Raw genomic sequence first — 19034 nt, 5'->3', positions numbered from 1 at the left:
AGGGAAGCTCAGGTACATGCAGTGCACCTGAGTAACCAGAAGGGGTAGAGCCAGGATCCACACCTTCCCAGACCTCATTTAAGGGCTGGTAGTGGAGGTGAAGTTATCTTGCTGAAACTGTCTGATAATGTGAGTCCTTCCAGATTTTTCTTTGTTGCTTCTGTGTCTATGACTGTTGCATTTGGGCTTGTTCTCATTTGCTGCAGCCTATGATTGTGCCACTCTGCTATTATTGCTGCACTTTCCATTGCATTATAGCTATAGCGTTACACTTCCTTTTAATTGCACTAACACTTAAATAGTTCTGTGAGATGAAGTAACCTTTAGAAGAGCTTTGTACACCTAGGTTTTTGGATGTTACAGTTTCATTATACTGGAACATTTATGTTATTTCATATTTGTATTCTTCTGATACTTTTGTGAAATGTGGTCTCAACAGTGCCCTGGTGGGTGATGATCTCAATGACAAAGAGCTGCCAAAACAAAAAAAGTTACCTTGAAAATGAGGGATAGAATTTATAACGTTATGTGCATACAAGTGTCCTGCCTCAGAAGGAGATGTCTAAATTACTTTGACCTTCATTGTGCAGTTCCTGTGCTTGACTGAAAGTAACTTGAAAAAAAATCTTTTATGTATCTAAGACTATTTTGTGCTTAGGAAGAAGCTGGAAATTGATTCTAACTTGACACATTTCTTCTCTGAAGTAATATAAAATCTTTGTCTAATAAATGTATACAGAAGCTTTGTGGCCCATCAGGGTACCATGACAATCCAGTGTATTGATTCTGCAGTGTTAAAAGGTGACATATTTGGTGTTAATGGGCCATCAGGGAATTGAGAGTTGAACTGTACACAGAAAGAAGTACTGGCTTTGCTGTAACATGACAAGCTTTCTAAAGCATTGGTAGTAACTGCAGTCTTACGTAATTCCACGCATGTAAATCTACAAAATAGAGAAATTAAAATCTTATATTAAAAATAAAAATAATCAAATGAAAAAGAATACTTACTGACTTATTGCAACCAAAAACATCCTGCAGACTGTTGTCTCTAAAAGCTCTTGACATCCAGAACTTATAACTAATTCAATGATTTTGGCCCATGATGTCAGAGGCAGATGTTGGTGGCATGGGTGTAGAAGCTGAACTTTCCCACCAGTATTTCATTACATTTTGTTGCCATGCGATGAATGGCAGCAGAGAGGTAGTCTGACAAAATGGCATCTGACATGGAAGTGTGAATAAAGTATAAATGTAGAACTGGATTCTTTTATGTGGAAACAAATTGTACCCACTGATATTCATTTTGATGCTTGTTGAACATTTATGGAGACAAAGCAGTAGCTGCAAGCACAGTGAGGAGGTGGGTGGTGCTTTCGACAGTGGCATCAGTCACTGTCGGAGGTGATGATGGGTCACCTCTACTGGTGCAGATTGTTGCAAGTGTGGTATGTGGGCTGTTCATTGCTGGTGAAAACGCATTGCTAATAATGGTGACTGTTTTGAAAAGCAGAGCTTTGTAGCTCAGAATTTGCTCTATTTAATCATGTTATTACGCTCTTTGTATCTGTAGCACTTCCCATGGAAATAAATAGGAGGCATTACTTTCAGAGTGATGTACATAAAAATGAATATTTTTAAAGAATAATTTTGTTTCTATTTCTGTAAAGAATAACCTTAGTCCTAGGTAAATACCTTAATTTTTATTGTTCATTTAAGTATTTTTCTTATATTTCACATAATGTCTGTTCTCCTTTTTTCAGCTTGCATGCTGAAGCGTATGTCCATAAGTGTAAAACTGTAGCAATTTGGTTTCACCTTGCAGATCATGAGATGATGATGTGGAGGGGAAGTATACTAAGCAGACTTGTGGAAGGGAGAGTTAGAAAAGGTTATTATAAATTTTTTATGTTGTTCAAGTGAAGTGTTAGGTTTAATGATTTAATGACCTGGAGTAGTTTATATTAAAACAACATTTTGATTATTGCTTGATCAATTGTGTCAATTATGATTTCTGGATGGAAAAAGTCAGCTCAGTCAAAGAAACTGTGTGCTAATTCTAGCCATTTGGAATAGTTGTGAGAGTGCTGGATTTATGGATTCTTAAGAGTTTGCTGAATTCTACTTTAAGATTTTAATGTGTTCTTGCTGTATTGTGTGCTTGAATGCAAGTAATTCTGCAAAGAAGTATAGAAGTAATTTTATATTATGTTTTCTGTTTTCTAACACTTTGTTTTGCTTAAATAGATTTGCCAGGAAGTGACAGCTCTGAGAAATTGGATACAGTGGCTGGTGGAAGTATTTTAGTTCCAGACATTCTAAATAGTGTAGAAAGGAGAAAATGAAATATCGCTATATTTTAAAGATGACAGTTTTGTCAAAGATTACTTTTCAGTCTTCAACTTAAAACAAATTGAGTAAATCAAATATATCTAAAATGTGTGTACTCATTGAAGATGCAACTCTTCTTAGTTTTTTTGTTTTTTATTTGTTTGTTTTTTTTTTTTTTTCTGTAAAAGCACAAGGAAGAACACTGACAATAAATGTAAGACACTACGTTCAGAGCTTAATTGTGATTTAATTATCTCTAAACAATTTTGTATTATAACAGGATTTCTTGAAGCAGTTACATGAAATCTAAATCTGATATAATTAGATGAAACTTATATTTTCTCACATTTCTGTTGGTGCTTAGAAGTTAGGCTATTGTGTCTTTCATTCAAATTAATTTCAGTAATGCAGAAATGATAATTTAGGAATAAAATCAGGAGAATGTTTTAGTCAGATCTGGGTTTCTAAACATTTGCTAATATTTCATTTGTCTGTTTCTTTCTAAAGAAATAATAGTATTAGTCTATTTAGTAGGGTGGTAATAGTCCCTTGCCTTGTTTTTAGATGCTCAAAACCTTCTAATGTAATCCACAGATTTTAATATATGTATTTAGTGACCATGCATCTTTATTCCAAGACCCAGCCATTGTTTCAGGGAAGGCAGTACTATCCTTTCTGAAACCAGCAGATAACTACAGTTTTTCTCACTGCTCTTTATATGTTGTTTTAATGACTTTTACTTTACCCTCTCTCATTTTCACAGGTTTCTTATTCTGTGGGTCAAGAGCCAGGTGACCTACCTTGCTTGTTTAAATCCTGAATTTTAATATACATCCTCAAAGGTTTTTTTTCTTATAAGACCACCCTAGAGAGTGGGGACTGAACTTAGTGAATGTGACTCTTCCTTCCTTAGCAGGCATACTCTCTGATGATAAAAATTCTTAATAACTGTGAATTTATTTAAGTGCATTATACTCATGTTTGTAACAGAAAAATAACTGACAGTGAAATTCTGTTGAGCAGGACTGCATTGAGAGGATGTTAGGGCACTAGAATAGGCTCTCCAGGGATGTGTTTGTGGCACTGAGCTGCCAGAGTTTGGAAAAATCTCAGTTTAAGCTCTCAAATACATAATCTGATTTCTGGGTTGTCCGGTGTGGAACCAGGAATTGCACTTCTTGAAGGTCTCTTAGCTGGATATTCTATGATTCACCAAGTAAAAGCTACTGTAGTGTGGAACCTACGTTTTGTGTAGATACAGGCAAAGTGAGGCTGATATTCCTTGCTTTGTTTTTTTGTCTAATGCTCTGAAACGTATCAATCTTATCTGGTAATCTGCTCCAAAAGAATCTTAACTACTCAGTTGTACTAAAATCTGTCACAAGTATTTGCTTTCCTTTTACTTCCCTTTTTACTCTGCTTCTAAGTGAGTCAAAATTTTAGTAGTAACTACCTTTGTGATGAACATGAAAACTTTAAGGGAAGTAAGTATTACAAATGTCTAATATTCTTGGAGAAACTAAACCATAAATAAGAAACTAACAAAAACAGGTAGGTAGTTTACAACTGTACTGAGTAGTTACACATTTTTTTCTAAATACTTTGCAAATAAGTTAATAGTGTTGCTATTGTGCTTCTTATACAGAAGAGCAAATTGTCATCTTTTAAATGAGCCTTGATAGTTCTGAAGTGGATATGCTATGAGTAAGCAGTTTCCGTGTATTTCTAGTAAGTTTCTGCCAAGTTTATGGTGCTGATACTTTTTTTTTATTGCATGTAGAAGAATGGGATGAAATAGTGTTTGGACTTTTTTTTCCTTGCAAACAATGCTTGCTGACTGCGTTTCAGTATTTAATTACATCAGCATTTGACAGCTAGCTGCAGAAAAATGTATTTCTAAATTATTTAAAATTTCAAAGTTTTTTCTTTTTTTTATCTTCGTGTGGATGTTCTGATTACAGAAGAACATCTTCAGATTAGAATGGATAACTACTGGAAAGGTATCAGAAAAAAGGTTATGCAAATTTTGAGATGAAATCAGCTTAGCACTTGATATTTGAAGAAAGAGAAAACTATCATTTGTAAAATGCTATACAGTGCAGAAAACCAATTATAATATACATGAAGTATGCAGCTGTTATTAATTTCTGAGACATTCTTCTGTTTAAAATAGAAAAAAACACAATCTAGAATTGTCAACTGTCAACCTGATCCAGGTATACTTTACTTGCCATTAATGCTAATCATAAGTGTGTATGAGTCTCTAGAAACTTATTATAAAATTAGAATTTTTTTTTGTTATTATCACTCATGTCTTGTCTGTCCATGCTCTCCTTCCCCCTGCCCAAGCTGACAGATATTACAACTGGTATTATTCTTGGTATGAGCAGTTGTGTAAAGGTAGACTACACGATGTTTCTGTAACTTAATATATTATCTTCATAACATGCACACACTGCATGTTAATTATTATCTAGTAAGAAAGAAATGGAGATAAACATAAAACTGACTTTTTGATCCTAAAATAAGCATTTTTCTATTTCACTAAAAATCTTTTTTTTACTAAAAGTGTTCAAAAAAGTGTGGTGTTCATTGTCTATGCTCGTGTTCAAAATCTGTGTATAAATTAATCTGTGCTGAGGAATTTATAGGATTAATACTTAAAACCTGTAAGCATGCAAAATATGCTGTGTTTGGATCACTAGTTTACAGTCCAGTGTGAGATACTTTACGTGATTCAGAAATATGTATGTTTCTCCAAAATTAATGCCTTCTATTTATTTCCACTGAAAGTGAAACAGATACAATATGCACAATAACACAGTATTTCATAAAGCAATTTCTCAGCTGCAGAGAAATATTTCCCAACATTATTACTACTGTTAGCTATATATTTTTACCAGTTTTGAAGAAGAGCTGGCATGCAGTATATGTGAAAATCTGCATGGCTGTCTGGAATGGGGCTTGTTTTTCAAGTCACTCTCAGCGCTGCTGAAATGGACCACCCACTATCTCACTGTGCTCACATCCACAGCATGGTATCCATAAATGTTCAGCAAGCAACAATAAATGTCAGAAGGTGCAGTTTCTTCCTCATGAAGGAGTTGAATTCCATATCTTTTCTTCTTATGTGCTTCCATGTCAGATACAGTTTTGTCAGGCTGCTCCTCTGCTGCCATCTGTTTCATGGCAACAAAACGTAATGGGATACTGGTGGGAAGGTTCAACATCTACTGCCATACCAACATCCACCTCTGATGTTGCTGGCCAGCATAGTATAATAATAGGCATTACTTTCAGAGCAGCCCTCGCATTTGAAGGATCAGCTTCTTTAAGATCTTTGTAATGTTAGTATCACAGTCTGATTTGGGCATGTAGTAAAAAGTGAATAGAGGAGAAAAAGCAGTTGTTTGCAGTGCAAAATCCTTATGATAGCTTGGCAGACTTTAATTAAGCCAACCAAGCACACGGTGCACATAAGATGCTATGAAATAAGCTCTTATTTATTAGAAAACACTGTACTGCTCACTTACAAAGGACAAAATTTGTAACTTGTTTAGAAATATGGAATTTATAATGCATTGAAAGAGAAGCGATACATTCAGAAAAATCTCATTTTTCACTTAATTTTACAAAAGTGAACAATTGACAATTCAAAAATGTTTGTGCTCTCAGTAGTATAATAATAGTATTTTTCAAATGTGTAATAGTATAAAGAGGACCACCATATTGCTTATAAACTTAGCTCTTCTTTAGGATGATTTCATAACTTAATTGAATATTCAGATTAAGGTATGGTATAACTTTGAACTAAGAAACCTCACTAGTCTTTTGAGTACAGCTTGGAGGTATGTGGGAGGGGAATTCAGAAATCCTAATGCCAGTTTTTGTCTTCTGAAAAACTGGCTTTAAGTACTGTCATTTTATGAGTCTGTATTTTATACCCATGTTTTTTGTGATCTGTTCAAATAGTGGCTTCAGCCTACGCATATATAAGAAGTACAGCCTGTCCCTTCTTTGAAACACTGGCATTTCCTATCAAATCAGTGATAGATTGGTAGCAGTGCTTATCATTGCCTGTTGGCATAATTTGTTCTTGATCTTCTTTCTTTCCTTTCTTCTTTTTAAACTACAACATTCTAACATTCTTTTTCTTTTTTTCTTTGCCTTATGTATTTTTTTCTCATCTTTTTATAACATTTTTGTTTAGTTTTGGCCTCTCTGTATGGCTCTACCCTACTGTGCCTTTGGCATAATCCTCTTTGCTGCCTGCCGGCTGCAGTTTTATCTACCGGGAAGGAGCAGCAGGTCTCCTGCTGCTCCAACAGAATTCCTGCTCCTGCAACATTATTACATTTATTCTCCTCTTCAGTCAATCTCTTGCTTTCCTTCTGAAGCAAGGGCAAGAAAAGCTTCTGAAACCCTCTCTACCCCATAAGGGTCTATATTGAACAGGGATTACTGGCCCAGTGTCTCCAAATGGCTAAACTGTGAATAGTATGTAAAGTCTGTTGTGCCTGTGAGTTGAAACATAGTATTAGACATTGCAGAGTAAATAATAAATGTATCATCTTATTATTTCTGCCACATCAGATCAAGCTATTTTAAATATATATACTAAAGCATTTAATTCTATGAAAAATGCTTCTCTCTCTCTCGTCATTTCTCTAGAAGTCTTCTTTGACCTTCTGTGTTCAAAGGAAGACCTTAGCAAGCAACAATTTATCTGACAGACACCAATCCATGCAGATTATAAATTAAGCCATAAATTAACAATTTTCATTTAATTTTGAAGAGATTTTTTTTACAATTTGAAAAAACAAAATTAAATTTTAAAATGTATGAACTTGTCATTCACATCAGTTTTCATATACATTAGAAGTACAATTCTGTTTTCTTATATTTATTTTCATTATGTTCTGGAGTGCCACAAAAAAAAAAAAAAAAAAAAAAAAAAAAAATTGTAATAGTGCCTGAAATGACAAAGTATTAATAGCAAAGAACATAGACATTTTGCCTTTAAGCTGATTAATACTGGGATTTGGAAAATTATATTCCATGTTCACTTTATGTGGTTTATTCTCTTCACTGGTAGTAAGTATAGACAGTCATTTTAGTATCACTGATAGACAGGAGAAAGGTTGGGAATTTGTAATGGAGATGCTTCTCATACACATATTCTCATACACAATCTCTCTCTCTCTCTCTTTTTTTAATATATATCTATATTTATTTATTTTTGGTAGAAGCTCAGATACAGCAGCATTAATTATGTGTACAGACAAGACATGGGAAAATTCTGTTGTTTGTTTTCTCATAGGATAAAATATGTAATCAAGAATATTACGAAGAATGAGTGTCATGGTTTTGTAATTTTGTAATTTTGCTATCAGTATTCCACATCATAACATCATGTAAAGTAGGGATACTTCTATTGAATGTGCAGTCCACAGAAGAAGACTACATATCCCAGAGAACAACACAGTCAGTGGTAAGTCACGGGACCAGGACGCTATATAATCTTGTTCCCAGGCTGGAGTGCCCTCCTTCTTCTCTTGAACTTCTCGGAGAGTGGGAAGCGTTCCTGCTGTGTCGCCAAGAGTTCACAGTAGGCCTCTCGGTTTTCGGGGACTCTCTCTCTCTGTTTGTTCGATTTGTTAGCCTCAATTATATTATATTGTGTTATCTTGTATTTCGATATCATATTTAGTAAAATAAGTTTTTCCTCCTTAGATTGCCACTGTTTTTATCCCATTGCCCTTTTCCCCCTCCTTTCCAGGCCCTGGGGGAAGGGGGGGGGTGGGGGGAGGCACGGGGTGGCTTCCCCTGTCACGGGCATAGGTAAATCTAAGTAACCCGTGACAATGAGAAAAGGGGAGAAAGTAAGTTCAACATGGGGATAGGGTCAGTATAAGGAAGAAGGACTGATAAATATCAAATAAAATATGTATTAGAGGAATGGTAAAAATAAAACTTTATTTTGCTGTATTAACCAAAGCAAGAAAGAATTTGGACAATTATTTCATTTAGAGGTAAATATAGAAAGATAATGTAGATGTTATAATAAAATGAGATTGATTCTTAACCTTAGTTTTAAACAAAGGTGATAATGTTATATTTTAGAGCCAAAAGCTGGAAGTAAGACTGAGACTGGAATGAAACTTGAAGCCTGATATATGTAAGTCAAGGAGGAACAGATAAACGTCTGAGTGATACAGAAAAAGGCATTCTAGGTCATCTTGTAGATAAACCTCTTTGGGCAAACATGGAGCTGTTTTATTGCAGAATAACAAATACTCTATTTATATTTAAGTATTGTGGAAGATGAAGAAGAAGGAATGAAGGTTTTATTTAACAGTTGAGCAGAATTTATATGAAAAAAGAATCAAGATACTGACGTAAAGGCGAGAAAAGATTGGCTAAAATGGAAAATGAAAATGGCTTTACTGAAAAGAGTTTGTGCAAACCTATCTGATACCATCCTCTGAAAGGATAACTAGTTTGCTAGATAAAGAAGATTTAGTCATCTCTTCTCTTTAAACTTCAGCAAGCAGTTGATAGTTTGCCACATGGGAAATTATTTGGTCATCTAAGGAAGATGGAGATTACTAAACAAATCAGTAAATGTGTAAGAAATTTACTAAAATAAGATTGACAATAGCTGTTGTTGCAATGGTAAACACTATAAAAAGAAGGAAAGTTACTTGTTCAAGTCAAATGTCCATTTTAAGAATGATTTTGCTTTATATTTTCACCTTGCTGCAGAGAATGCAAATGTAATAATGAAAAATGATTATGAAAGAAGTATAACTATCATGAGTTTGGGGGGAAAATTAGATAAGAGTAAATTAATAACTGGAAAATGTTACAGACTTTAGCAATGATAATAAGTCAAAGCACGATAGCAAAAACAATACTATAACTCATAAATTCATTTTGAAACTCATGAGTTGGAGCAGCAGCAAGTTAGACACAGGTATTATGAATACCAGTGTGACACAGGAAAATTTGCTTCTACAACATCAGGGCAGCACTAAGTTACTTATTGCAGTAAAACAATAGTAGTATCATTTGGGAAGGAACACATGAGACTTCATCTGAAAGACTGTTATATTATTTTAGTTGGACATATTCAGTAAGAAATAATGTAGAACTCGAGATTCAGAAAGAGCTTCTTACTGAGTATGGAATATATAATTAGCTGTGCAAGAAATGTCTGAAAGGGTTTTGCTCATTCAGAGTTAAGACTCTGAGAGACATATTGTGGCAGGCTAAAATTGGATGACGAAAGTTGTTACTATCCTCAAGGCATAAATACCTGAAACTTCTTCGAATTGCTATGCTAACCACTGTGTGGTATATTAGAGTAAATCAAAGCTGGAATTGTTTTGGTTTATTATACCTAGGTGAAGAAGACTGTGACAGAACATGGGTTCGTTAGTATAAAATAGTCCAGCCCTGAAGGCTCTAAATCCTGTCTGAGGGGTGGAGCAGACAATTGAAGATGGTACCTGTTCCTGTCATCTGGTTCTAAGCCACTGCTATACAAACCTCAGAGCCTTCAGAAAATAACTAGTGAAAAGAGATTTTATTGGTCTTCATAAATTTGTTGGGAATAAATGCTGGCAAAAATATTGAAACACCATGCTGATATAATAGCAGTCAATATATCACATATACGTTCAGGCTAGAAAAGTGGAAAAAAAAAGAATTCAACCCTCTGGAGGTATGAAGTGATGTAAAAATATAATATTTTCCTTCTAGTATGTTCCTGTACTCCTAAGAATAGGAGAAAAGAAAGCAACAAAAAACTGTTTCAGGCTATTCATGCTTCTGTTTTTTACCACTAGATTAAACTATTAGAAGCATTATCTATGCCAAGATCAAGTTATGTTCTGTAAGCTGTTTTAAAGAGCAGCCCAAACCTCTCAGTGTGCAATTTGAAGCATCAGAGGCATCAAAAGATATCAGTACTTGGTGTTCTATTTTTCTGTAAGCCAATTTTGTTTCTTGACATGACAGAATTACTGAGCTTTCAAAAAAGTTCAGAGTGCTGTTGTGTTATGTTTCTAAAAAGTAACTTAAGTATGTAACATTTTTATTATTTGCTTAGAATTATACAGTCTTTTTATAAGATTGTATTAATGCGTTTATTCAGTAGGTTAAGATGTCAGAATTTTAATTAATGTTTTATGGAAGTAATATCAGAATCATAGAATGGCGTGGGTTGGGACGGACCCAAAGAGTCATAAAGTTCCAACTGCCATAGGCATGGCCACCAATCTGGAAGTAAACCAGGTTGCCCAGGGCCCCATCCAACCTGGTCTTGAACACCCCCAGGGACGGAGTATGTGCAACCTCTCTGGGCATGTACAAACCATATACCAGTTTACGTTATTGAGACTCTTTGGATACCTTCAAAAAATCCTAGTAAGTTATAATTCCAGGAATCACATGATGTTGTAGTAAATAGCATTAAACATGCAGTATTTTTATTTACAACTACACAGGAGAAGCCAGCAGTAGCTGCAATAATGTTGCAAAACTAGAGCTGGCGATGACATTGAGTAGCTAAGAATATAGTTGTGTTGAAGTTGAGTTTAATAATAATACCGTAGTGTTAAGTAATAGCCGGATGTCTTGGCCTTTTAAGTCATTTTCTTTACCTTTTTTTTTTTTTTTTTTTTTTTTTTTTTTTTTTTTTTTGTTATATATATATAGCTTTCATCATGAGGAGTATTAATGGATTTTCTTACATCTTATTAGATTATATCTATTACAAACACTGATGACTAAAACCTATGCAACTCTTTGTGATCTTAGGTAGCAATCTCATTCATTTCTTATCCAGAAAGTCATTTTATCAGTTTGTTTGTATCTTTTGCTGAGTATCTTTTTTGCCCTGTATATGGTCTTTAATGATTCAGCAGATGTTGTACAAATAGTAAAGCAAACAAATAGGTTAAGTGTTATTTTTTAGTGATTAACTTTCTTTTATTTAAATGTAAGAGAATTAGAGTTCCAGCCTAGATTTGTATTCCCTGTCAACATGTATATTCTAAGGAAATGTACTAACAATGTTTCTGGTAATTGCCTATATTCTATTTTACTTTATGTCACCAACTTAAAATGAAGATGTGTGTGTAAAGAAGTTTAAAAATAGGTCAGAAGCATACTGTGATATACAGCAGGAAATAAATCAAGATGTATTTTTATCTGCCATTTCCCATAGCGGTCAACACCAAGCATGTTGTATTTTTTCATTTAAAACACATTGAATGTTGCAGAAACTTGTAGTTTCTTATGTTTTTAGTAATGAATACACATTGATTGTACTACATGAAATGTTTGTAGACTCATTCAATGCAAAATGAATGAGTGACAAAAAATTAACAATAAAATTTGCTTGCCGAAATTAATAACTCTGAGGTTCTAGCACTATATTGTATTCCATGCCGTGTTAAAGTGTGTCCTACTAATTATTGAATTAAAAAAAAAAACAAAAAAACCCTATTCTAAAAGTTCACTTTTGAATGGAAACATATGCAAGTCAAGGAAAAAGAAGAAAGATGCAAATACTTATGAAGAAATTTGGATAGGTTATTAGAGTAAATTTCAAATACTACAGCAACAAGAAAATTGTAAGCTATCAAGGAAATACGAGATTATGCCTATGAAAAATAGAATCTAGATGCAGAATTTAAGGATTTTTCATATAAATTTGAATAATTGTTGAGGTACTCAATATCACAGAAATACAGAATCAAAGAATCACAGCATTTTTCACATTGGAAGGGACCACTGGAGATCTTGGGTGCTTCCCATCGGTGCCCCTGGACTTGTGTGTGTTGACTTTTCCTAGATCATCCCTGACCAGCTCTTTCACAGCCAGGGTAAATTTTTCTATTCCTCAGACTCTCTCTCTTATCCTCAGAATCTGGGATTTCTGAGGGGAAGTCGTAGCAGTAAAGACTGAAGCAAAGAAAACATTCTGTAACTCTACCTTCTCAGTGTCCTCTGTCACTAGGGCACTCACCTAATCAGTGCCAGGCCCTAGTTTTCCTTTTGCTTACTTAAAGAAGTCTTTCTTGTAGTCTTTGACCTACCTAGCCAGATTTAATTCTAAATGGGCCTTAGCCTTCCTTTTTGCATCCCTGCATGGCCTGACAGTGTTTTTGCATTTCTTGCAGGTGGCCAGATCCCTTTTCAAGCTTCTGTATACTTTGTTACTACATTGGAAATTTCCATCAATTTCTTGCTTATCCTTGTGGGCCTTCTGCCACCTCTGCTTGATTTCGTACTCTTGGGGATGCACCAATCCTGAGCTTGGAAGAAGTGGTGTTTGAATGTCAACCAACTCTCTTGGGCCCCCTTCCAATGCTCTAATCCATGAAATGCCTCCAAGTAGGTCCTTGAAGAGGACAAGTTGGCTCTCTTGAAGTGCGGGGTTAGGACAGATAAATGGATAGATAAATAAACTGACATGCAGAGAGAAACAGTTAGATAGGTATACTTCTGTAATTTTTTTGCCCTTTCTATCATTTTTGCTGTTTAGGCAAGCGAACATATCTTAGAGAGATAAAAAGATTTGTTTGCAATTGGATTGATGATGATGAAGAATTTTACTGAGGCATAAATATATTTCTTCTGCAACCAAAGCAGAATGTTCTGCTTAGTTGTCCCAGATGGCTTCCTGTAAGAAGATCGTATTTAGATTGGTGAACAGACGTTACTTATTTGAGGACATTTGGGAATCTTTTGTGGATTATGTTCATAGAGTAAAAGCTGCTTTGTAGAGATCCTTGACATTGCTTTTCTATGCTTGTGTAAATTGGTTTTAACTTTGTGTGTGTAATAGATTAGAATAAGTGATTCATTAAAATGTTTGAAAATAAGAAATTCACAGTAAGTGATGTGAAAGAATTATAGATTGATAATATAAAAATAATATAAAAGCAGAAATGACTGACTGATGAATGCCAAAGAAATGTATTATGTAACTACCAAGCATAAGGTTAGTGGTTTTTTTTGTAGATGATTTGTTTCTGAGTATTATATTAAGAGACGTTTTAGAAGAATATATTGGACAGAAAGCTCACTGTTTATCATTAGATGTGCATTGTATCTCATTTCCTTGATAAACTTACGGATACCAGTAGCAGAAAGAAAGCTCAACATCCCTTGTTCTCCAGTTTCTTTTTTTGTCCGCCTTATAAAATAATAGTTGATATCTGGCATTTTGGCTAATTTACATTTTCACAGAATTGACATTTTATATGTACTACCCTGTAAATTGTGATCTCTCCCACTTTTTCTTTTTTTTAACTTTTTTTTTTTTCTCTGTTCAGAGAGGTGGATGTTGAGAGGATAGGGTAAAGTATGGGAAAAGATACATTGCCTATTTTTTATTTTCTTACAAGATTAATGTTGTTTCTTTCAATTACGTAATATTTTTGAGACTTACTGCACTATTTATCCCATCACTTAATGGAGAAGAAGTTATGTTCATCACCAATATCTGAAACATGTACATTGCTTTCATCTTTCCACAGTAGCTAGTAAGAAGTTAGTACCTTAGAAAAGGGTAAAGTAAATCTTGGCTCAGTTTCTTTACACCATGATCTAAAACCGTTCTGTTATTGGACATAGTTCAGTTACTTCCTTTAATGTTTGTTAATCAATATGTTATTCTATTCTAAGTGAGTTTACAGCCAAACACTATTTTATGGAATATATATAAATATGTATTGGACATTAAAGACAGAAGAGGAATATTTTTGCTCACAAAATCTATAATAAAGGAATACGCTAGCCAAACCCCACTCATATCCTGGTAAGCAGACATATATTTTTGTATTTTTTGTAGGTGGATACAGTAGAGACTACGCAGCACCCTGACTGCATTGAGGAATCATGTAAAATGAATGTATGTGCTCATAAGTGAATTATTTATGAAATGAAACTCCAACTCTAAGGAATGTTGGATCACAAAGTAGAAGAACTCTCTTTAGTCTTATATTAAGAAATTGATTCCCAGAGGGCAGGGTTACTGCAAAACAAAGTGGACCTCTAAAACAAAGCTATTTTATAAACAAAACAAACATAGAATAAATTATTAAAAAACAAAACAATAAAAACAGTGGAACACTGAAAACTGAAAGTAAGAGACAAAAACAGTGTATATCAGAAAGACTTGATGGGCAGGAATGATCATAAGTGAAGGAACAAGATCAAATAACATCTAATTTAGAAGTACTAGTACGATGAAAAAAACTCACAATTTTCTTTGTTCCATCTTTGAAAGGATGGAAATTTGATTTGATGATTGCTTCACAGTAACTTGTAGATGAGTGTGAACAAGATTGAATTTTCAGTATTTAAATCAAGGAAGTATTTGTGGGTTGCTGAAAAAAAAAGAACAACAATCTTGATAATATATCCAGATAAACAAAGAAAATACACCTTGGAAATTGATTTTTGGAAAATCATAGTTTAATCATTTAAAAAACTTTGTTTTACTTGGGGACAGAATGGAGATAAGAAATTAGAGGAAGTGTTCTTAGATGCTTCAAATTTTGATGCAAATATAGCTCTACAAAGAAATAGGGGTATGTGCAGAGAAGAAACAAAAAAAGCTAAATGACTATACCAGTGAATAGGGAAGTTAATACTTACCTTCATGTAAGTATATACAGGCACATACAATTTGTTTGTTAAAGAAAAATATTGTACAGTTGCCAATAAAGAAAGCACATGTAGGGAAAACCTTTTAAATTCTGCAATCATTGTTAAGATGTTTATACCATATATAGAAAAAGCTACGCCTCAACTCCAATTTATATATACATATGTATGGATATTACACTGTATTACACTATATATTATATCAGCTAATAATTTAGAGAAAGGAGTAGATAAATATTTTCTTCTAAGTAATTATTTAATTCATATGATTCTTATTTATCATAAGTAACAATAAAAGAGTATTTTAAGTACAAACTTCAATGCATTTAAATTTCTAGGATATACAAAGCTGGTATAAATGTGTGAGGAAACTTATCTATATATTTATATATATTTGAAACAAAAGCGCATATTATTGCTGTCCTTCCTTCTTAATATTGCTTTTCAAAACCAGTTTTTCTTTCCTGATTGTCATTCATTTATGTCTCAATTACATTGCCCTTTGTGTTTGTCTTCAAAACTGGTAGTCTGCCACTTTTTTTTTTTTTTTTTTTTCCTACTTGTGATAATTAGTTCCACGTGGAAGTATTTATGATACAGCAGAGCCTTTGATCTCTTTACTATATTGAGATATGTTTTCCAAACTTTTAAGTCTGTATACAGCTACTATGCTGATTTTGTTTCTGTAAGCAAAATCATTGAGTAAAATTGAAATAAGAAATCAATCAATTCATTTTTTTTATTTTTTTTTTTAAACACATTCAGATTTTCATGGAGTTTGTTTATTTTAACTTAACTCCTAGTTTGGAACTCACTGATATAAAAACACATTAGATCTTTAGTAATTTTACATAAAGAAGACCCATAGGCAATAAAATACAAGGAGAAATGTAAAAACTGAAACATACAGGAATAAGAAGGAAAAAGATGTAAAATAAAATCAAGATAAGCATCAACTTAAGCTTCTCAACTGGGATGCATTATTTAAGAATAATAGAAAATCTATAAAAATTAACACCAATAACTTTCTCAAAGTAATAATCAGATTGTTTACTTTGCATTCTAACTCTTCTCTTTATCTCAGTATAGCACTAGAAATGAGATGCGAAATACCTGTGGTCCTTAGATCTTATTTAAGAGCTGTTGTGCATGTCATCTAAAGAAGAGAAAAGTAATAAGAAGTATATAAATTTAACATTTCACAAAAAATAAGTGTGTAAAGTTTGAAAATACTTTTGTGAAATGTTAACTTTTTTTAGGTAAACATATTATATTAGTGTAAGAAAAAAAGCTTAAGATGGAAAACAAAGAAAAATGTTCAGGATATTTGGTCAGATTCTCATCCCAGATACAGCAACTTGATATTTCTACCAAATTATTTTGCAACCAGGTATGAAATCAAAAGAGTGTCTTTTGTGTTCATTCCAATTTCATTCTCATGTATTTAATTTTTCTGGTCAAAAGCAATTACCAGTAGAGGATTCTTGAGAAATACTTTAGTTTTTCAGACTGCACATAGTTTAGAAGCCAAGCTAATTTGTATGGAATAAAAGCACTTCTATATTGCCTCCTGCTTCACCACCAGCAGGGAAAGGTTAGCATAACAGTGGGAGACCAAATGAAGAATTTTTTTTCTTCTGTGACATCAACTTGCAGGATACTGGGAGTTTCAAAATTACAAGTGGTGGTATAGATTCTTTCATCTGTTTCTTTCATCTTTTCCTCCCATGGCTGCTTTATTGTTGGGCAATGTCTTCTCTTCTGTCAGAATGAAGGAGAGAAAGCTCATTTGTGAGAATGGGAATTCTGCTTTCTTTTTTGCCATTGTCATACATGGATGAGGAAGAAAATGACATCCTTATGTGTCTAGTTTTCTTGCCTTGTAGGAGCTCAAGTACAGTCTTTAAAGCTAAAAGTGACTTACCTTATTCATATGAATAGGTCAGTGAAACCCATTGAGATGTCCTGTATTTTGTATGTACAACTCTTTTGTTAGCATCAATTTATCTTTTCATCTTTTATAGAAGACAACTAAAGAACAAGAAATATCTGTAGCAAGCTGTAAGGAAAGCTGTGATATACAATTTTTTTAGTTATTTAAAATGTAAATTAGCTAAATTATTAGCAGGAATTATATAGCTAGGGCAAACAGTGGGAAATTGAGGTATGTGACACAGCTTTTCTGTTCCTATTGCCTGTACCTTTTGGGACTGTGTATTGTCAGAAACAGTAGAGTCTCATACCAATGACAAATATAAATGTAGCTGAAGAATTAGGTATGGTTTCTTCAGCTATCAATGACTTACTAAGCTGTCTGTCAAACCTAAACTAATAGATTAAACTAAATAAACTTTCACTGCCTAGACTACTATTTATTCTAAGATAGGGCAATACAATTGGATTCAAATAAAATGTTTTAGTGAAAGTTCATTAAACAACTTAAATTTTTCTCTTGAGGTTTCTCAGGCTTATTAAAAACCATCTCTCCCTTCTCTTCCTGCAAGCTTAATTTAGGCAGAGTCATAGATTTAACCAATTAGTATTTAAAAAAATAAAAATCTTGTGTGATAATCCATATTTAGCCCATTATTCATTTTGATTTTTGAGGATCACTAGGTTGACTGAATCTTGATTTACTAGTGGAAGACAGATTTTTATTCACAAATGTAGTAGACAGATTCGTGTTTCCAATGTATATTTGTTATGCATACTTTTAAATTTATCTCCCTATCATTGGGACCCAAATAAAACAAACTATTGTACTTGTAGAAATGTTTGACTTCTGATGTTATATTTAGGTCACACTGTAATGATGTGAAGAACAAATCCAGATTCTATACAATTCTCAGTATTTTACAGAAATCTACATTAAGGGTGTAAAATGTGATGAAGTAGCCGTTTCTAACACTGAACATGCCTACACAATTTCATTTCTAAAATTCATCCATTTATTTTAGTTAGAATCTGTCTCATACCCCTACAGCCTATTTCAACAGGGAAGTTTTATTTGATCCATAGTTCCTCAAAGTGACATCAGAGCTATCTATCACAGGAAAACAGTTTGTCAGCCTTTCTGAGGGAGTTGCGATTCTAAGTTTGTTATGTCCCCTGCTACTTACAGCAGAACCTTTGGCAGTCTTCAGAGGTAGAATTCAAGGAAGGCAGTAATGTTTTCAAATCTAGTTCAAAATTAATTTTCTTCCAAATCAGATTACTTTTCACATTTAAAGAGCTTTAGTTTATCCCAGTAAAACTGTTTGAATAGCAACTGCTGTCCTAACCTGTTTAGAAAATATTTGTATTATTTATAGTTTAGGCACAGTTACCTTGTATTTAATTATTATCTTTGAGAAAGCTAGTATTGGAAGTGTGATGGAGAAAACTCTTCTGAAGGATATTGCAGAATCTAATTATGCTCTGTATCCTATTGGGCTGTATCAGGCTTAATATCAGGCTTTACTTGGCTTAATTATCTGTTTAGGTTGCATTTTGCAGTATTGCTATTCAGAAAGTAAAAGAACTTTAAATTAGCATTTGATGCAGAATAACCTTTCTTTTAACACTGTAACTGTGCACGGACAGTTATTTCTGGAAAAATAAGCATGTCTTGAATATTGCACAGAGTAATTTTATTTTAGTAAATACAAGCAAAATAGTGATATATGGACTCCAGAAGAGTTTTGGGTGTAGTTCTGTTTCATAAATGTTCATCTGCCAAAATAATGACAATTTGATTCTCTCATTCACCTGTGTATTGTGAGAATTGCAGAGGGTACTCCCTGTATGGAGTAAAGCTAATTCACACCTGACTTGCCCTGATCTCAGCTTCCACATCTAAATATATTAGCAAATAACCAGGCTTACAGGTTATGCGTGAGTTTTAATGAGTGAGTATGATTATTATAAAAAATGGTTTCTCATCTAAGCTAGCTGTATGGGTTCACAAGTGGAAGATTTCATGGTGAGAAATAGGTCCCTCTGGAAGCCTGTTCATGTCAGCCTGATCTGGTTTTGTAATA

General features: G+C 33.6%; 1 protein-coding gene across 8 annotated transcripts in view; it reads left to right on the top strand.

Moving 5' to 3' along the window:
* The window catches only part of PCDH7 (protocadherin 7), a 255648-nt gene that overhangs the window by 44179 nt on the left and 192435 nt on the right, over positions 1 to 19034 (top strand). The window lies entirely within an intron of this gene.

This window comes from Coturnix japonica, chromosome 4 (genome assembly GCF_054131305.1).
Source record: "Coturnix japonica strain WE chromosome 4, WE-NBRP24, whole genome shotgun sequence".
NCBI classification, from domain to species: Eukaryota; Metazoa; Chordata; class Aves; order Galliformes; family Phasianidae; genus Coturnix; species Coturnix japonica.
The sequence above is the reverse complement of the archived record's forward strand: the minus strand, read 5'-3'. Positions and strand labels throughout refer to the sequence as shown.